The sequence below is a fragment of the Neophocaena asiaeorientalis genome, unplaced genomic scaffold (genome assembly GCF_003031525.2).
Source record: "Neophocaena asiaeorientalis asiaeorientalis breed wild unplaced genomic scaffold, Neophocaena_asiaeorientalis_V1.1 scaffold127, whole genome shotgun sequence".
In the NCBI taxonomy this organism is placed as follows: domain Eukaryota; kingdom Metazoa; phylum Chordata; class Mammalia; order Artiodactyla; family Phocoenidae; genus Neophocaena; species Neophocaena asiaeorientalis.
The window spans coordinates 6,265,361-6,286,713 of NW_020175414.1; the positions used below are offsets into that span (position 1 = coordinate 6,265,361).

The following is a 21,353-nucleotide window of genomic DNA, read 5'->3' on the forward strand; positions in this document are numbered from 1 at the left end:
TTTTTTTTTTTTTTTTTTTTTTTTTTTGCGGTCCGCGGCCCTCTCACCGTTGTGGCCTTTCCCGTTGCGGAGCATAGGCTCCAGACGCGCAGGCTCAGTGGCCATGGCTCATGGGTCCAGCCGCTCCGCGGCATGTGGGATCGTCCCGGATTGGGGCACGAACCCGCGTCCCGCGCATCGGCAGGGGGACTCTCAACCACTGCGCCACCAGGGAAGCCCACGCATCTCCATTAAAAAAAAAAATACATATGTGCGCATATACATAAAAAGCCTCTGAAGAAAATCTATGTGGCTGTCAGTACATTTAACATAGAATTAGTGTAGAGTTCTCTTATCCTCTGAGAGTGCTGATGTTGGGGTCTATGAGCACTTTTTCTTTTTGTTACTTGGGAATTGTAACAAGTTTTAAGTTAATCCAAGCAAAACATTCACTATACCAATAAGAAGGTAACTCTAATTGATAAGTCATACTAGAAAAATTAAAGAGCTGCAAAGGTATAGTGAGGTGTTAGAAGCCTTAGCACAATTATTCACTCACACTATGGACTGTGTAATTTTTAATTTTTTTTAACTCTTGCACTACATATGTACATTACTCTTTTTAATTATGAAATGATTTTGTATATTTTGTTAAGGTTTATGTTTGTTATTGGCACAAGGTTATGGAAAACCTCTTTTTTTCCTAAATGTAGCAATGATCATTCATTGAAATTTTTTTAATAGTTTGCAGGAAAAATAACCTAGAAGCCTGCATATAAACCAAAAATCTTTATAGAAATCAGTTGTCTGTATTGTCTCTTAAAGGTGTAAGGATAAATTATTAAATAAAAAGCATGAAATGAGATTCAATGACTAAGTTAATAGTTTCTTATATGGAAAATTAGAATAAAAATCAAGTTAATAGTTTAAATCTTAACTATCAATATTTTTCTCATGAAGTTTAAGAACTAATTGCCTTAAATCAGTCTGTAGACAAATTTCTATTTTCCCCTTCTATCTGGATGTACCTTTTTACTTCCAGAACATACTCAGTGATGATATTTTAGATGGTAAAAATATATGTTCTGATTATGATTAAATACTTTATTTCCTCTAAAATGATCTACTGAACTTTTTGTTATGTTATGTCATACTTGACTTTTTTCTTCTAGCTAGATTAAACCTGGATCTTTTAACTATGGTAAAATATTCTGTCTTAATTTTAGTGTCTTTATTATAGTAAACTCTATCATATATTAATGTGAGATTCACAGCTCATTCTTTTTTTTTTTTTTTTTTTTTTGCGGTACGCGGGCCTCTCACTGTTGTGGCCTCTCCCTTTGTGGAGCACAGGCTCCGGACGCGCAGGCTTAGCGGCCATGGCTCATGGGCCCAGCTGCTCCGCGGCATGTGGGATCTTCCCGGACCGGGGCACGAACCCGTGTCCCCTGCATCGGCAGGCAGACTCTTAACCACTGCGCCACCAGGGAAGCCCACAGCTCATTCTTAACTGGATGAATCCTCTTTTTTTTTTTAAATGTTCTTTGTATATTGCAGGATTTTCCTTATTTTACCAAAGTAAATGAAGCATTATGGAATCTCATATTATTTGTAAAACTATGTAGGGAGAAAACCATAATATTATTTTATATTTCTGACCACTGTATGGGAAAACATTAGGGGCAAAGGAAACCTATTTGTGTTTCCTGCAGATGCTTTTCAAATTTATTCTTTTTAACTCTAAAACTAATATCAGGAAACCAGTAAAAAGATGCCTCAGGCAATTTGGAATTACTGTAAAATACCCTGGCAGTTGCTGCTCAGACAAATCTTTTGTGTTTTTAGAGTGTTGTTGCTTCTGAATCACTTTTCTAAACCTGGAAGGACAGTGTCAAGTCCTGATTTTCCAGAATATTTATGACTTATATGCCACTGAGACTTATATATCCCAAGAAATGTTTTAGAACATGCTGATTTCTAAACTTTCTTTTTAAAGGTTCATAGTATCAGGAAATGATCTTTGTTCAGTTAATGTTCCAACTAGAAAAATTATGATTGTATTGATAATGGTTAGTTCTAAGACCTTAGCATACACATCATCTTGGGTAGTAATTCTGGAAAGTGACAGATGGATCGTTATTGTCTTTTAACCTACCTTAAATGTTTTTCTGTAGCATATTTATTTATTCAACAAATATTCATTGTATGTATGTTAGGTGCTAGGTATTGTTCTGGGTGAGGAATATATGTTAGTACTCAAAACACACAAAAGTCCTGCCCACAAAGTTAGAAGAAAGTTATATTTCCAATTATATGAAACAAACTTAAATATCTCATGGGAGTGTTCATTCTTACCTCTTGAAGCTTTAAAACAAGATATAAGTGGGAAAATTTTTGTTTACTGATTTTTAATTTAAATAATGTTTAGGTCTTTATTTTATTTCACCTTATTTGAAGATAAAATTATTACAGAAGAAGGAAGTGTCGTTTAATGAATTTTATCTATTTAAAATTTCCTATCTATTTATCTACTTGATTTAAAAAGTAAGTTTCTTTTTAAATGGGTTTGGGTTTCTTTTAAAAATAATTACAATGTATATCTTTTTCAGTTTTAGCTAAAAAAAGAACTATCAGTTTCAAGTTTTACTTTTGAAGTAACTTTGTGCAAAATTTATTTTATAATGACATCCTGGGAAGCACATTTAAAAATTACCTTTTCAAATTCAAATAATGTTTGGAAAAAAACAAAGTATTCTACCACTAATAAAAATATTAAAGAGAAACATATTACCCCCCCAAAAAACCCCTAACCTATTTAATGAGGAAGGAGATTGAGAGTTTTGATATGTAAATTAATGACTTAAAATGGATCCTAAATGTATTAGAACAAGGTCATGTTAGTAATTTTAATGATATAGTAATAAAGTTAGGCTATATCTAGTTTGTATTTGATATCAAAGATCATAATAGATATTAAAAAGAGGACAATTGTTATAGAAACCATTAACTTCAAAGGGAAATTAGAATTATGTAACAGTGAGGTTCTGCCAATTAGTATCGAGTAAAAAGTGCAGACACCTATTTGATCATAGTCCAGAAGGTTTTTCATTTCTGATAATAAGTTCTTAAATAAATTAGTGGGTATAATTTACCATACTTAAATTTCTGCACTAAAAGCATAATTTGAGTAAGGTCAGTGAAATACTGAAGTACATTTTCTTCCACTATACATATTTTGGGACACTTCCCTTTCTGAGATTGCCATATAGGCAATGCTCATTTTCTTTTGCAGTGTAAACACAGAGTAAATCAAAAGGAAACTGTACAGCTAGTTCAGCCCCATTTAAGAACATAATTTTCACCTTATAGGTGATGGAATTTGGGGGATTCCATGTAATATCTTTAAGCTCTGTTTTAATAAAGTTTGGTTGTATTTGATATGCTTTATTTATTTCTTAATCTATCACCCAGCTTTTCACAATTCGCACAGGAGGTTGTGGATTATACAGAAGGACTTTACTAGAGATACGAAGGCTTCTGACATAGAGGGAGAGATGATTCATTCATAAATGATGCCATATACATTGATATATCAACTTAAATACTGTTGACATCTACCTCCTGAATCCCAAATTCTCTTTGTGAATTTGAGATTATTATGAAACCTAAGAGATTATTATGAAAATCTCGAGACTAGTTTTGACCAGGCTAAATTATTCAAGAGACATTTTATTTCACCATTAAATTAATACTAAGAAAATAGTATGCTATTTTAAGAACCTGTACAAAAGTACTGCTTGAATTTTGCTATTTGATAATTTAATGTATTGTAATCTATTCAAAGGAACTGTATATAAAAAATATCTTTAAAAGGTTTCTGGGTAATCTGAGTTTTCCTTTATTGAGCAATGAAAGTACATCATGTTATTATTTCATGTTCCTTTTTACTGAAGGTAAAATAACTCCCAAAGTGAAATAACATGGCAGGGTATTACTTAAGATGTGCTGTCTTTTTGATTTGTTTCTAACTTTAATTACAATTCATAAAACAATTTAAGTCTTATATTATTTAAATATTAAGAATCAAGTTAGCATAACTGTTTGAAAAATCTTTTTTGTGTACATGAATAATACCTATAGCTATTATGTTAATCTTTTATCTTCTAAGTCTCCCCTTTATTAATAGCAACTTAAAGGATGGACTCCTGAATTATGGTGTTGGCCAATTGAGAAGTAAATTCCGAGATGCTTTAGACTTATGCTAAATATTGTATAATTTTTATTTTTTCTTCAACGTAGTCTGAGGAGGCATCCTGGGTATGATCTACAGCTGAAGGGGGCTAAGATTGTCAGATGAACTTATTTTTTCCTTTGACATTTTTGATTTAATAGACCCAAGGTTTGTTCTCTTTCAAGTGTAAATTTTATTTTTTCATTTACTTTACTTACCCGGATTTTTAAAACTGTAATTTCAAACTGCACTGAATTTTAACATTCCTTTATATATGTGTGCAGAAGACTTGCTAATATACTCATTGCACAGGAAATAAAGTAGTAAAATAAATGAATGTGAGGAATATTTTTGTTTTGTTTTATTTCTTGTTCCCAAAGATGTTAAAGTATTATATCGGGCATGTGCCTTGACTAGGCACTCATGTCAGTATGTTTTAAAGATTTTTATAAATCTGAAGAGGCATCTTTCTTGAATTAAAAAAAAACAAAACAGTGCACACAGTTCTGTTTTAGTTTCTAGTGAAATTCTGAGCCTCTTCCATCTATACCTAAAAAGGCAGAAAAATATGTTGCTTTATTCCCTTTCAGATGGAGCTTCTACAATGCATCTTTCCAATTCTAAAGTCAGTGGTTGTGAACTTTGTTGGTGATAGGCTAAAAGAGGATTTATGATACACATTTGATTGCGTACCATAACAAGTCGTCAGTTGTCCATTTTCTTTTTTAACGTTACATGGTTATTTGTGTTTTTCTGTACTCTTGTTTTTGTCACCTTATTTATTAGTCATCTCTCTGTGTTTTCATTCTATTTCTTAAACATCATTGTATCCTTTTGACTCTGTTTTTTAAACTTTATTTTCTTTTCACATTTAGTGGGTGGTATCTCTTGATGTATTTGTTTATTACCCCTTCCTACTGATCCTAATTTCCTGAACTTTACTGGACCTATGCTGTTTGTTCTAGAATCATGTGCAGTAGGCTTCACTATCACACCTCTAGAAAAAGAGTGGAGTTGATCTGTCTCCTTATGAGAAACACTCTGGTGTTAATAGCTTTCAGTTCCATTAAACTTGGGAAATACTGGCAAGAGTTTTACACCTTAGTTTGAAAAAACTCCCTTAGTAGTGGCCTGTCGTTGGCTGAGAGCTCCATTCAGAAGGGACAGGACGTTCTGCAACAGTGAGTACATTTTATTTGCCTTAAAAAAAAAAAAAATCCCATATAGTTTGTTAAGAGTAAACATAATGATGAGGTTCTAGTTAAGTAGCTCAGACCATCATAAGAATTTAAAAGTTATTATTTTTTTGTACATACTTCTTCATGCCTAGTCCATCTAGCTCAGGGTTAGTTCTGTTTCCTGGTTAAATAAATTTGGAAAATGCTGGGTTAAAAAATTAAGTATACTTTTTGATTACAGGACTTCTTTGAGCCAGTAAAAGATTAATATGTATTTTAAATCTCCAAGAGAGAGACATATATAGTGTTTATTGCTTCACAAACTTATTTGCTCATGGGACCCTTTTTTTTTCCTGTATAAAATTTGTTATAGAAAGTCTACAGGAGGTACTTTGAAAAACATTGTACCTCTTTTCTTCTTTGTAGTTTTCAAATTTCACATTTTTAAAATAGGGTGAAGATTTATCTTCAGAAACACTGTTTTAGATGTTCCAGACTTCTTCTTAATAATATAATATTGTACTTTTATGTTATAAATAGAGACTAAATATATAAAAGGCAATTTTTCCTCAAACATGTTCCATGATTCTTTACCTTTCTATGAATAAAGGACAAAATATACTTCTGAAAATTTATGTCCCTTCTAAGTACTTATGCCATTAGTAGTAGGGTTTTATTACATAAAAATAAATTTGAGATCTTCTTTTACATGTAATTATACACAACTCACTGGTCATTTAATTTAATTTTAACTTAACTCTAATTCTAGAAACATTTATGTATTAACGTTTTAAAATTTTCATTCATGAAAACTCCCATTGTAGCTTTTATAATATTGCTGTTTCTTTAATTCTTGCCTAATAACCCACATGATCTTTATATGTTTTAGCAGTAAGGCATTGTCATGATTTGTTTGGGTATTGTAATTGTTATTCTCCAATAATCTAGCCTAAAGCAAAATCTGAAATCCTTTTTTTTGTTAAACTGACATTGGCTACTGAATCAAAAGAAAGTATCAAAGCAAGTTAATTCCACTGAGTGTGTGGGCATTCTTAAATGAAGAAGAGGACTCCTAAAATACCAAAAATTCTATTTTGTTTCAACGTTTGTATCGCTCCTTTACTAATAGGCTAGTGTGTTCTCAAGCCTTTGACTAGTATTATTTCAATTAATTAAAAGCTTGTTAAAAGCCTCAGAGAAAACAAGCTATTAAACTTAACTGCTCTTGATCTTCTGTTCAAGAGATCAGAAGATCTCTCATTTTCCTTGTAACAGTTATTAAGATGAATTGATAATCTTGGATCTAACTCCAGAGCTCACTTGAGAGATCTAGAGGGGAAAAAATTCTTATTTTAAGAAACATATCCTTTCCAGGCACTTATAATTATAAACAAGGGCAGAATGTATGGTTGGATAATAGCTAGTGAAAGTGCAAAGGAATCTGTTAATAAGCAGTAGGTATATACTATAAGTACCATTTGTTTTAGAGCTTAAGGGGATTTGATTTTAAGTGAGCATATGAACTGACTTGGTGGCTGAAACAGTGGAAAGAGGTCAGTAATTATTTGTTGAATGATTAATGTAGTCCTAGTGGTCACCCTTATTACTTCAGACATGAAGCCTGAGTGTAACAGTTTAATATGATAGTTTTTCCACAAGTATTCTGAGTGCTTTTTGTAACAAAGCTACTTTAGAAAATAGATTGGCCTATATATGCAAGGAATTAAAAGGATATAAGACAAGTAGAAGATAAATTTCCTTCCTTCCAGAAGCCACATAATAAATATTAATAAGGCCTCTATCTGGCTGGCATGGTTCCAGTCTGGGAACCATTGTTGGCATGGTTCTTGATTATAATTTTGTTATGCCTGTTAAATGAATGGTATGGTGTGAAGGAAGTAAGTGGGGAAGGCCAAAGTTGACTTTTTAAAACTAGTGTTAACTTTAACAACTTTTTATTGGAATTTTTATTTTGCCTGAAGTGTGCTCATTTTTTCCCCCAGATCATGTGATTGGGAGATTAGGCTCAACCCTCCTGGTCATGCTTACCCAAGAGCTTATTATTCAAAGTAAGATACTAGAAGTCAGTTTCATTCTGTTTCTATATGGTTCAAATTCTAAAATTTATGGACTTGTTATCTTTTTTTAATGTTGGTAGCCATTTTTGATACTATTTAATGAATGATTAAGGAGAATATAATGAGCATTTTATCTTGAAAAGTTTTAAGTAAATAAGGCTTAAAATAATGTGGAGAAAAGTATTCTAGTGTATTTTTTTCCTTATAAAGTGATCAGTTAATATGAATCTTATTAAGAATTCCTGAATTTGACCATCAGTACTCAAACGAATGTTAGACTTAATTAGATTTTTAAAATATAGAATTGAAGTCTTAAAGCAAATAGAAAAGGGAGACAGATCAAGAACTTGAGAGTAGTAGTTCAGAAAGCCTCTAAAAGCTTTGGGCACAAATAAAGATATCCCTGGTTGATCTTTTATGTGCCCTGATTAGTGTTAATGCATACTAAGCACTTGGCCTTACTGATAGTAGTTCTCATAAATAGAAAGACTGTTTGAGACTGAGATGTAGTGGAGCTGATTACAAAATGATCTAGAAATGCTAAAACGTTGGTCACATGCCCAGTCCATTTAAATTGTATCCTTGTATTCTTCGGAAATAAGCAAAGCAAAGAAAAATTCTCATTGAATGTGTTTAAAATTAAAATATATAATTCCCTAAGAAAAATTAAGGAATGATACAAGAAACTTGAGACTGAGAACTCTAAATTTTTTTATAGAAAATTACTTATAAAAGGCTACAATAAAAGCATTTTAGGTATAATTTAGAAATGAATATAAGATTTAAATTTCAGGAAAAGGATATGCACATTTTCCTATTGATTTATTAAAAATACTTAAAATTGGCTACAAAAAGACTGAATATTCTGTTCATTCTAATGATTATATTTGCTTTAATGAAATTAATGACTGAGGGAAGGTATTTAAGATAGGAAAAAAAATGACCACAGAGTAGGTTAAATGTAGATTTGGTATCTTGATTCTTAAGCATTTTTCAAAATAATTTTCATAATGGTATAATTTAAAAGGTTTGACTTAAACTGCTAAACAAAAATTTTTTAAACAAACTGCTTTAAATAATTTCAATTATAAGAACAAGTTTTGCTTTCTGAAATGATAATTGCTATTCTTTGAAGTTCCAATAAATTTCACATAAATGGCAAAAATACTTCTGCCATTGTCTACTGCCAGTTGCCATTCTTGGACCCGAGGCTGAGGAACATTTTCAGATTCTGTGTGCTTTATCCTGAAAGAATTTGATGAAAAGGGGTCACTGAGAGAGTGAAATGTCTGCTCTGCTTGGCCTTTGAAAGAAGGGGAGAGGGCAGGGCTAGTCTTGGGCAAATTACTTCCACCTCCCTTTTTGCCCCTGCTTCAGCTCCAGGGGAGCTGGAAATGCACAGAAGGAGTCAGAAGACCTGAGTCGAGTCCTGGCTCTGCCACTTACTACCTATGTGACTTTGGGTAAGTTATTTAATGTCTCTGGGTCTCAGCTTCAGTACAGGGTTATTGTGAGGACTAAGTAATATGATCAAAGGAAATGTGCTTTGTAAACTCCCAAGGTCTATAGAAATTTAAAATTTTATTATCATAACCTGGCCTTCTTCTTCCCAGTTCTTCCATAGTCTGGTATCCTTGGCTATACATTGTTAAAGCAGCCCAAAATGACAACTCCTTTTGCTTTTCCCTGTATCCTCTCCATATTGGAACTCTTATTCCTGTCCTCTGCATGCTTCAGACTTAAGTATTCTAAGAATATTAAACCAGACTGGTTAAATTAATCTTCATTGTAGAGTGTGGATTGTGTTGCCCCTTTTTACCCTTTCCACTCTCACCTTTCTTCTTTAATCTTCTCAGAATTGTGCACTTAGAAACGTCGAAAAATCTCCAGTGCATGGAAGTTCGCACAGTGTTGGCAGAAGTCCCTTAAATCGTGTTACCCAGATCACTTATCCTTAGTTAGTAAGGTTGATTGGGTAAATGGGAATATGATTGTGTCTCTTGTCCTTTCTTTTTCTCTGTGGGAAAGGAGATGGAAATAGTTCAGAGTTAAAACTTCTTCTGAAATCTCACTGATAAGCTAGATCCTAAGTTGAGGAATAATCATGGAGAGAAGACAAGGGATTTAGTGGCCATTTCTTTGGTCAGCTCTTTGAGTTATATCTGACTTGGCCTCATCTTTGATTCTCAGTAAACTCTAGCCTACCCTCAGTCAAACTAAATTTATAACACCTGTTGTCTTTACTGGGTGCTCAGTTGATAGAGCCTGCATGGAGCTCAGGAGGAAAGAGAATTTGCCTTCTGCATCATGTCTGGTTTCAGATCAAGGGATCTTTAAGAGGCCATAACGAGAGCTTGTAGCTGTACTTGATCCAGCCTTCCCACATAATCTAAGAATGCTTGATTTGGCTATGTGTCAATAATAGTAATAATAGCCCCTTATGTTAACTGCTTGCCATTAATGCCTAATTACCATGGAGCTCAATAACAGTTACTCATGTCATGATTAGATTAACTTTCTTAAAATTTTTATTTTATTTTATTTTTACAGCCTTGAACCATTGACTTATGCTCAATATGGTTTCTTGCTGAAGTAGCAGTGTCATCTTTCTTAACTAAAAATTAGAAATATTGAACTCTGGTGGCAATCAAATGCAAATTGAAACAATAACAATGTTAAATGTGTGAATTAATGGGAAAAAATTAAATGATAATGTTCATGCTGGCAAAGATGCAGTGACACGAGTACTTTTATACATTGCTGATGGCAGTGTAAATTGGTGTGATCTTTCTGATTTTTCTCCAAGCCTTAAAAGTGTTCATTCCCTTTAAACTAACAATCCCACAGTTGTTCATCTCTGCTAGTGAAAGATCAAAGGAATAAGTGAATTTCTGAGAGATGATCATTGCAGCAATAACAGGAAAAACTAGAAACTACTTAAATGCCTAACAATAAGAATGGTAAAATAAAGCATCATTCATCAGCTGGGTGAAATATTTTACAACTGTGATAAAAGATCATTATGAAGGCTGTAATATCATGGGAAATATTTATGATGACTGAATGAAAGCAATTTATAGAGTTGAGAATGCCCTCAAAATAGTGGTTGTTTTAGTGTAGTAGAATTATGTACAGACTCTGTATATGTGTATATACTTATTTTTCAATTTTACAAACTTTCTATAATTTTGTATCATATTTTTTATTTGAAAAAGTAACAGCAAGCAAAATAAAATTAGCAAGAAGAAAGTTGATCATGATTAGGGAATTTTAGTCTTAAAAAGAAATCCCTAAAATTTGCAAAAAGGATCTGAAAATATGGGAGTTTAAAAAAAGAAATATGAATAAAAACATAACTTCTTTCTAATTTTGCCCTTTGCCTTCAGTGAAGTTAACAACAACATGATTATGGTTTTCCATGATAAAATACCATGATCTTTGAACTTGTTCCTGTCTATAATTAGTAAATGAAATACTCCTACAACTAAACCAATAGACTTACCTATACAAATTACCACCTTCATTCAGTCTATCCATACAACCTACTTGCCAATTGCTTGCAAAATTCTCTCTTAATCACTGTCCACAGAACACTTCAGAATTCAGTCTCTCCCAAGTGCTTTCAAATGCACAGCAAAATACATTTCTCCTATGAAATGTTTATTTAATCCGTACAGGCATACCTTTTTTTATTGCACTTCACTTTATTACGCTTTGCAGATACTGCATTTTTTTTACAGATTGAAGGTTTGTGACAACCCTGTGTCGAGCAAGTCTACTGTCACCATTTTTCCAACAGCATTTGCTCACTTTGTGTCCCTGTGTCACATTTTGGTAATTCTCACAATATTTCAAACTTTACTATTATATTTGTTGTGGTGATCTGTGATCAGTTATCATTAATGTTACTACTGCAAAAAGATTTCAACTCGTTGAAGGCTCAGATGATGGTTAGCATTTTTTAGCAATAAAGTAATTTTTAATTAAGGTATGTGCTTTGTTTTTTTTAGACATAATGCTGTTGCACATTTAAAGACTACAGTGTAGTGTAAATATAAATTTTGATATGCACTGGGAAACCAAAGATTAGTGTCACTCCCTTTATTGTGATATTTGCTTTATTGCAGTGGTCTGGAAAAAAACCTGCAATATCTCAGAGGTATGCCTGTACTTACTTAACATTCATAATTTTGGGAATATGTTAGTATATAATTATGATACTTTGACTCTTTGTCCCTTTTTTTGATACATTATTAAAATATTAACTGTAAAGTGATATTTTTATATTTGAGGTTTTCTTATTAACTTATAATTTCAAATATATTTTAATCTGTTTCAAAAAACTTTTTGAGCACTTACTATGTGACTTTATCTCTCCACCCAGAACAGTGCCCAGCACAACACATTTCCTTAGAATGATTGCATGCTGGACAATGGCAATGCATAGATGAGCAGTCTCTACACTAAAAGAGTCAGACTAGCAGAGGAGCCCAGCTAGTAAAGCACCATAGATGGAGCGTGTTTAACTCAGTCAGGAACTGACTCATAGAAGAGGCGAGGCCTTCCCTAACTATCGTGTTATAAACAGCAGTGTGCCATCACACAAACTCTCTATCCCCTTTGCCTGCTCTATTTTCTGCATATCCTGCCCCTCCTTCCAACCCCTAAGTGAAAGCAATGTGAGAACAGGGACTTTGTCTCAGCTAATACTTGAGCATTCAGAACAGTCCCTGAAACATAAGGCTTTCAATAAGTACTTGTTAAATCTGAATGAATGAAGCTTAATGTGAGTCTCGAAAGTTTTAAAGGACTTAGCTTGGGAAAAAAATGTGTGAGAATAGCAAAGAGTGTAGGAGGGCATGGTAGGGTGAGGTATTTTGGCAGCAGTATAGGTTGGGTGTAGCAAGTGTCAGCAGATGAGGCTGGCTGCAAAGGCAGGTGGCTTGAAGGATGGGGAGTCAGGTGGGTTACAGTAAGGAGCTGGAATATTTATATCTGAGAATAGGGACCGATGAAGGATTTGGGGTAGGGGAGTGTCATGATGTGATTTTGCTTTAAGAGATTATTTCCTGTGGTATAGAAAATGGGTTTCAGTGAAAGCAGAGAGCAAGGACACCAGTTATTGCAATAGTTAAGGCAAGAGATGGGGACTTTGGAGTCGTCAGAGTCTAGGCAAAAGTAAAGAGTATAGATGAGATTGTGTGTAAAAAGAAAAAGGAAAGTGTGTAAAAAGAGAAAAGACGAAGGCAAGGGTCAACTTCCAGGGAATTTCACAGCTGAGGGGTAGGAAGGGACATTGAGAAGTAGCCGTAGTTTAGGAGGACAAGGGGTTGGGCAGATGGGGAGGGATGCTTAATCCACAGTATAAAATGCTGGAAAGGTCAAGGAAGATGAGAATTGAAAAGTGGCAGTTGGATTTGGCAATCGACAGGTTCTTATAACTGTAGAATGCACTTTCAGTGGAATGGTGGATGTGCATGACAATTTGTGGTTTCTTGACAGTAAGTGGGACATAAGAAAATGAGGGTTAGGCTACTTATAGGATCTTGGTTGTGAAGATAAAGAGGATAGAAGAAGAGAATAAGGAGTAAAGGAGCTCAGGGTGAAAATCCAAGCATGTTTACATCAAAGGCAGAGTGAAGAAAAGAGAGAAAGAGAGGTTGTAAAAATAGGTGTAAGGATTAAAAAAAATCCAGGCTGTGGTGAGAAAGTGGGGTACGATCACTTTGGGTGACTTTGGGTATGTTGAGGAGTACTAAAGAGAAGAGAGGAAGGAAGTAAATATAGGTGTGGATGAGAGTAAGCTGGGTTTCAGGGAAGGAAGGTGAATAATCCTTCACTAATGAACTCTTTTCTGTCAAGTAAAAGCAGGTCATCTGTTCAAAGTAATGAGGTCAAGAATAGGAGAGGAATTTTGAAGAGAGATGTAAAGATTTAGCAACCACCCAGGAAAATGGGAGAAGAAGCTGACCAAGGATGTATTTTCACAGCAGAAGTTTTCAGCCCTTAGTAAAACTTACGCGCAAAGCATTCTGTGAGAGTTCATTCTCAGTTTCTGGTCTTTTAGTAGCTGCAGGAAAAGTTTAAGTGGATATAAAAATGAGAAGAACTTTACAAGTTTATTAAGTAGAAACTAACAAGTTAACCACTCAGCCCATTTTCAGTAGAGGTTCTCATTAAGGACCTGATATTTGAAAGTCTGCACAGTCATAATGACTATGTTATTACACTAGGACCTCAGCAGAATTCAGTATTGGAAAATGCCCTGTGAAAATGGCTTTAAGCTCTTGCTAGTAACAATAGTATAATCCTAGGAATGTTAACAAAAGTTTCAGGCCTTCTTGAGCTAATCTTCATTCCAGGTAGTGATACATTAAATAGATAAAAATGTTAATTAGTTATTTGAACATTCGAAGACGCAGTGACCCTGTGTGTGTTTGGGTGTGCGAGCATGTGAGAGATATCATTGTTTAAAAATTGTGATAGTTACTAAAATGTTCATTTAGAGTGGTTTATCTCAGTAAAGAGAAAAGAAGAAAATAAGGTAGAAAAATTTTAAACTCCTGTTTAATCTCTTAAAACCTAACCTATTGACTTTTCTATTAACTGACCTATTTACAGGAGGAGATTTTCCTAACATGGACAGTTTTAAATAAGGAAAAAAAAATTTTAAATGCTCATCATAATATTTGTATGACAGTTATAAAGAGTTGTCTAGCTATGGAACTATAAAACAAAATCCAAATATGAAACCAGTTAAGAACACATGCTGTTCACAATCATAGAGTTAATTTATAAGCTACCATGGAATATTCTTAGTGTGCTATTGAAGTGGACAGCCCTTTCTCATTGCTACCATACCAAAATATTGATAAAGATTTCTGAAAAAAGAGCCTCAACAACTTACTTTCAACTTTCCTAAGAGAGCTTAGGAAAGTTATCTGTCTCAAAGTTTATGCCACAGAATGTGATAATACTCATTAAACAGAAACAATACTATGAGGTTTATCAAATTATGAAATTGATGAACATCCTTCATTTAAAATGTATTATAAGTTCTTAGGTAAATTTAGGGACTTGCCAATTACATATACAAAGCAGACTTGTTTGTATTCATCTAAGCCTCTGAGGGTAAATGTCTTGGAACATGTAATAGTTAATGGGAAAAATCTGGTGTGAAAATATTTGTATTGGTGAATTTTACTGCTTTATTATACTTTTCCTTCTCATTAGTAATATTTTTCAGAAGAGTCTCCATGTCTGTGGATACCAAGGGTGGGGGACATTAAGTTGGATGAATTTCATAAAGACAATTACAGTGAACCCTCTGTATCCACGGGTTCCACCGACCGTAGATCAAAAATATTAAAAAAAAAAAAATTATAGGAAGTTCCAAAATGTAAAACTTAACTTCGCTGCATGCAGGCGACAATTTACATAGCATTTACATTATAATAGATATTATAAGTTCTCTAGAGATCATTTAAAGTCTACAGGAGGGTGTGTGTCAGTTATATGCAAATACTATAGTACCATTTTATATAAGCACGCACAGATTTTGATATGATGGGGCAGTCCCGGAGCCAGTCACTAATGGGTATTGAAGGACAAATGTACTGTATTTGGTAAGCTAGTAGGATTTGTCTCAGTAAAGAAGATTGCCTCTGGGTTCCTTTCTTCACTGGAAGAAAAATGAACATTCTGCTAATTGACCAGATTCTCAGCCTCACTTTTGTATTACATTGGTTATTGGCACCAATAATTGTAAAATCACTTTGTAAATGTAGAGTGCCACATCAAGGCTCGTTTAGCCTTATGTGTTCTCAACCTCTGTAACTCACTAGAATAATGCAAATTGCTTGACTCAAACCAATAAAAGAGAAACTGTGTTGTATGTGACATTATAAAGAATGGAACTTTACACTTGTGAAGGAGTAATGATAGCTAACTTTATTGAACACTTAATGTTGTACCCAACATTATTCTAAGCTCTTTACTTAACACTAATTTATTTAAAGTATAGTAGCTGCTTATTGATAGTGTAGCCATTTCAGGGTAGTTCATTCTCTCACTGAGTGATTCATAGTAGGCGGTGCTCAGAGTAGATAGCATTGTGAATAATTTGTGTTTTATAGTAAGAACTATAACACCTAAATGATATCACATCCATTTTGTTTTATAATTTCATGATGTATTTAAAATGTAAATGAGATGGAAAGCACTTGATTTTGACCTATTTATATAAGCCTTGTAAAAGTTTAACATGATAGGCAATTCTCTCCTTCAGCCTCTGTATCTACTGGGATGTGTGGAAAGAGCATGGATTTTAGAGTCCAGCATAACCTGGGCAAGATACATAATCTTTTGGTTATCTTAAAGAACATAGTAGCTCCTCAATAAGTATTTTGTTCAGTCATCAAATGATTGAAATGCCTGGCACATAGGTTCTTAATTACTTTTGTTTCCATTTCTTTAGTTTTCCTTCAAGAATTTAGAAATAGCAGCCTCCCTTATTGTTCACTTCCTCAGAGTAATATTTGTTGACCCTTGACTGCCGCAGCAATTACTGATTGGGACTTCCAGATCAGGAGTTGGGAAGGAAACTGAAACTGCTTCCTTGTACCATCTTTTTCTTTGAATTAATTTTTTTTCCTTTTATATTGCCTGTTAAAGTTTTCTTTTCTGTTTGAATGTTACTAGGATAACAGACTTTTGTATTAAGAGTCTTACAATATAGCCCTAATAGAAAAATTCACAAGTCTTTTAAAGTAAACTAGTTTTTCTCATAAAGTGAAAGAACTGCATTCCCTTTAAGCTAATAGTATTGCCTGCAAAGTTATAAAAATTTCCATCATTTTCTTTCACACTTTTGAAATCCTATGGTTTATAACAGCCTTCATAAATTGACGACTTCCATCCCACCTCTGACACAGAGCTTTTCAGCCTGTCCTGCTGTCTGTGTTCATGCTGCTTGACATTGACAGGATTCTTGTCAAAATGGGGCTTTTGCATAAATTAGTGTTTAACCCTGGACAGGCTTTTCCTCCTCATTTCAATACAGCTTTTAAGAGACTGTGCTGCTTATCCATAGATAATGAAAGTGAAATTTGACTATTTTATCATGCATTTTACACTCTGAAGGAGTACCATAAACTTTACTAGTCTTATTTATTTTTCTTTAAAATAAAAAATGTATTTATTTATTTATTTATTTTTGGCTGCATTGGGTCTTTGTTGCTGTGTGCGGGCTTTCTCTAGTTGCTGCAAGAGGGGGCTACTCTTCGTTGTGGTTCATGGGTTTCTCATTGCCATGGCTTTTCTTGTTGCAGAGCATGGGTGCTAGGCACACGGGCTTCAGTAGTTGTGGCACACGGGCTCAGTAGTTGTGGCTCATGGGCTCCAGAGTGCAGGCTCAGTAGTTGTGGCATATGGGCTTAGTTGCTCTGCGGCATGTAGGATTTTCCAGGACCAGGGCTCGTACCCATGTCCCCTGCATTGGCAGGCGGATTCTTAACCACTGCGCCACCAGGGAAGTCCTCTTACTGATTTCTCATTAAGCCCTAATTAGTAATTCTCAGTGTTACCAATTCTTGTACAATATAGACACCATCACTGATAGCCTACTGTCCCTTCTTGTCCAGAGGACCTATTTGCCTTACTTTTTATTTTAATAAGCAGCTTACATTGTATGTGGGGGAGAAAGTGAGAGGAAGGGGAAGGAGTTTTGAGTTGCATAAAGGAGTACACTTTAAATAATCTTATGGATGAATTTAGAATTTTTAAAAAGTTAATTGTTTTACCTTAATACTTTCTAGATGGTACATATTAAGCATTGTGGATAATTTGTGTTTTACAGTAAGAACTGTAGCACCTAAATGATACCACATCCATTTTGTTTTATTAATTTTATGATGTATTTAAAATGTAAATTTTGATCTATTTGTATAAGCACTTGATTTTGATCTATTTCTTGGGTATTTGAAGCACCCAAGAAAATCTTTTGACTCTAATGCAGAGACTTTGTACCTTCCTGATTTTTTCTTACCATCATTGTTCCAGCCATGGCTGAATGGAGAAGGAACAATAGCTTCATTCTTGAACTGCAAGAATATTTACATATTCAGTAGGAAGAAACATTTATTTGCTTTTCCTTTGGGTATGATGATGAGCAAATTATTCTCCATTGTATATTATCAGTTCCCCCAGCCTCTATTGAACATCTCAGATGTTTCAGGTGTGGAATTACATGTGACTAAAAACATGGTTCCTGAATTTCAATAAACCTAGAAATAGTATTATTACAGCAAAATATAATACATTTAGTAGCCTTAATTAAATCAGGTGATATATACTGTCTAATTTTTCTTTACCTAAGTTGATGGAAAAGAGTTTATCTCCCTTATTATTCTTGGAGAAAAGCTTTGTGATACCTTTTCTTGCTTCAACAGTCTAACCATCAAAAATGATTGAAAAAAGAAGCTAAGCTTGGAAAGAAAATGATTTCTTTTAAAAAAAGCTAACTTCATATACCGAACATTTTGAAATCTCAACATGAGGGAAAAAACCTCATAAATTTAAGCATACTAAGAGTAATTTATACTTAGGTAACAGCAAGATGATATGTTATATCTTTACCAACATATTGAAATAATTAGAATAAATGATTGAGAATGTGAAGATTGGAGTTCCTTCTATACAATGCCTGCTTATAACTGGAACGTATACGCCAGGCACCATATATGTCTGTGTTAGCTGATTTAATAACTACAGGAACCCTATGAAATAATTATTAGTATTCCCACTTAATACACATGAAAAAGTACAAATCCAAGTTCAGAGCCATTAAGAAACTTGCCTAAAATCATTGAGCTAGTAAGTTGTAGAGCTGATGTTCAGTTTGCAGACTTGCTGACATCATAGCACATGATTTTACACTTTACCTGTAAATGGAGATAAATGATACCAACCTACTTTTTGTATAACGTATATAAAAATTTCATCATAGCAGTAAGTTTGTACTCAATATGTGATACACAGTTTTGGTAAAGTAACTATCAACTATTTAGTTCATTCAGTCTTAATTCTCTCTTAAAATTTAGAGAATTTTAAATTGAGAAGCAAAGATGTTTATGCAAGAGGTATTTCTCAAGGGGCTAGAAAATATTTTACAAAGAGTAGAAAAAGAATCAACCTATTCCTTTAACCTACAGTTCTATTCCTAAGAGCTTAATCTTATACTGTGAATCTCCTTTTATCTTCTAAATTTCACTGGAATCTAGTTTCAGGGTTAAACTACATTTTAGCCACCCATGTATGTTTTAGGTGGTAATCCTCCAATTTCCACTAGGCAAAAAAAAAAAACTAACAAATTACCAAGATAATTTTATTTTAGAAAAACTGACTTAATATTATATAGTTATTCAGAACACACCAATGATAACACTATGCCAAAGTAGTATCTTTCAATAGTGCATATATTCAATTACAGTTAAATTTAAAACTTTAGGTTGGGAAAATAATTATCTTCAAATATATAACGAAATAGACCTGGGAGTGGGTTATAGACATTTCGTTTGATGACAAGTACAGTATGAGCAAGGAATGATCAAGCAGCTGCTAAAAACATTAAAGCGAGGTCAGATTGCACTAATGATTATATAGAGTTTGCTCATCATGGGAAATAGTAGTATTATGTTGCAAGCAGACCATACATGCAATATTATTCTGAATACTAGGTTACATAGAATAGTAAATATTAAAATGTATAAAGGAAAATATGATCAAGATGATGGGAGATAGTGGAAATAATGGTATTTGACAAATGATTCCAGGAACTGAGTCTTTTGATTTTACAAAATAGAAGACTAAGAGAAAGGCATAATACTTGTTTTAAAATAATTTAAAATCTTCCATATGGCAAAGGACATAGGCTTAACTAGAAAGCCCAGGTAGTTTGCACTTTCTAGAGAAGGATACAAAGGAGTGGGGTTGGCTGCCTGAGAAAGCCTTAGCATCCTTCACCACTTATTTGAAGGAGACAGAACCATCACACCACCTGTGTGTGATGTGTGGGGATGAATTTTGTACCTTGTAGATCAGATCATTGACTCCTGGGGCACCTCACAATTCTTAAACTACAGCTTTTATTAACTAGCCTGATAATTGATAAGGACTTTTAAACATATTTTCTTTATGTTTCACTAAAGAGAAATCATTTTACTTCATTATGCAGACATTGTTAATATGGGTTGCTGGGTATGTATGGGATTTAAATGTGAAAATGATTATTACATTGTAATCTTATAGCTAACTATAAATAATTTATAAATAACTATAAATAATCTTATATATAGCTGCTATAAGATTCAAAATTTTAATTCTTTTCCTGTCAATCTTATGTTCCTTAGGGGTGAAAACATTAGCAAGTGATTTTATTTTCTGTACTGTTAGATATTGCAAACCTTTTCTTAAAGTTATATAAAGCATGTCAAGTCGTCTCCTTTCCCTACTCCAACACTCAGTACTTTTTAATGGCAAAGATCTGGCCTGTATTTTATCAATTTGACATGGAGGTTTTTTTTCTAATTCTGTTTCTTTAGTCTGTATTACAGGTCACTGAAGCATACCATAAGTACTTGCCTCAAGTGGTCAGTTACATAAAATGTACTGGGCTGACTGTTTTAGAATAAAAAGCAGTCTGGCATTATGATGTGCTAATTATTACTTTCAGAGAAAGAATTAGTTAATTCATTCTTAAAGTATATTGTATTAGTTACAAATTTAAGATGTAAAAATAGTGTAACTTATGAGGGAGTGAAATGATTAACCACTTGTGATTAGTGCTCATAAGTTTTAACCGTAAGATATTCTAAAACATATTTGCTCAATTAGCATATTTGGGAAAGCAGTTGCTTTTGCAAGGGTAATTTATAGGCAATCACCTGAAAACGTATCAACAGGCATAGATAAGCATTTTTCATTATTAATCATCATTGCTATATCTCTGCTGTTTAAATAGTGTTTCTGTTTTTTATGGCATTTGATAAAATTTTAAGGGTATGGTCTTGGTATTAAGGCAAGATGTTCAAAGAGGTTAATCACGTTTATTTTTAGCTTTTTCTTAAAATATTCATATTTTAGGCAAATAATATCTTTAACTTTTGATTAATCATTTTTAGTAATGTGTCTTTGCTAATTTTCTCCTTTTCTTTGTTTTATTTGCCCTTTTTCTCTATAATTAAAAAAGAAGACCTCTTCCTAAAAGAAACAAAAACAGTGGTAACAATGGAATGATTTATAATGTGAAATTATTAGTTTTTGTGTATAGATGTTTTTAAAATTTCTGAAGAAATAAAAGGCAAGCAGGTGACAAGAGTCTTTCTCCTTGCATTGGCTCTTTCATTTTCTTCAATGGCTTTTCCACTTTCCTTATCTGACCAAAGCAATTTGAGGAATATTCTTACAGCAAACCTGATTTTTAGCAAAATCTGTGAGTCTTGATAGTTTAATTGAAGTGAGCATGTATATATTACTGTCAAAGAATTACTTAATTCAGAATAATAGACAACATATATGGCTTATTTGCTAAACTCTTTTTGGGTATTATCTCATGTAATGCTCCTTGTAAACCTATGAGTTGCTGTCTATGTGAGAAAACTGAGATGTAGAGAAGTTGAGTAACACATGTAGGAAGTGGTGGAGTCTAAACTCAGACTCAGATCTGACCTAACAGACTGAGGTCTTAAATACCAATGCCATGATAAGGTATCTCTCAAGGGAATCTGAGTAGATTGACATCTTTTGGAGCAGAAATATGCTTCCCACCCTGACTTCTGGACAAGCTTTGTAATCTATTTAACCTTAACTTTAAAAGAGGAAATGAGTTGG

General features: G+C 33.4%; 1 protein-coding gene across 1 annotated transcript in view; it reads left to right on the forward strand.

Moving 5' to 3' along the window:
• TDRD3 (tudor domain containing 3) overlaps nucleotides 1–21,353 on the forward strand; it is a 161,334-nt gene that overhangs the window by 123,439 nt on the left and 16,542 nt on the right. The window lies entirely within an intron of this gene.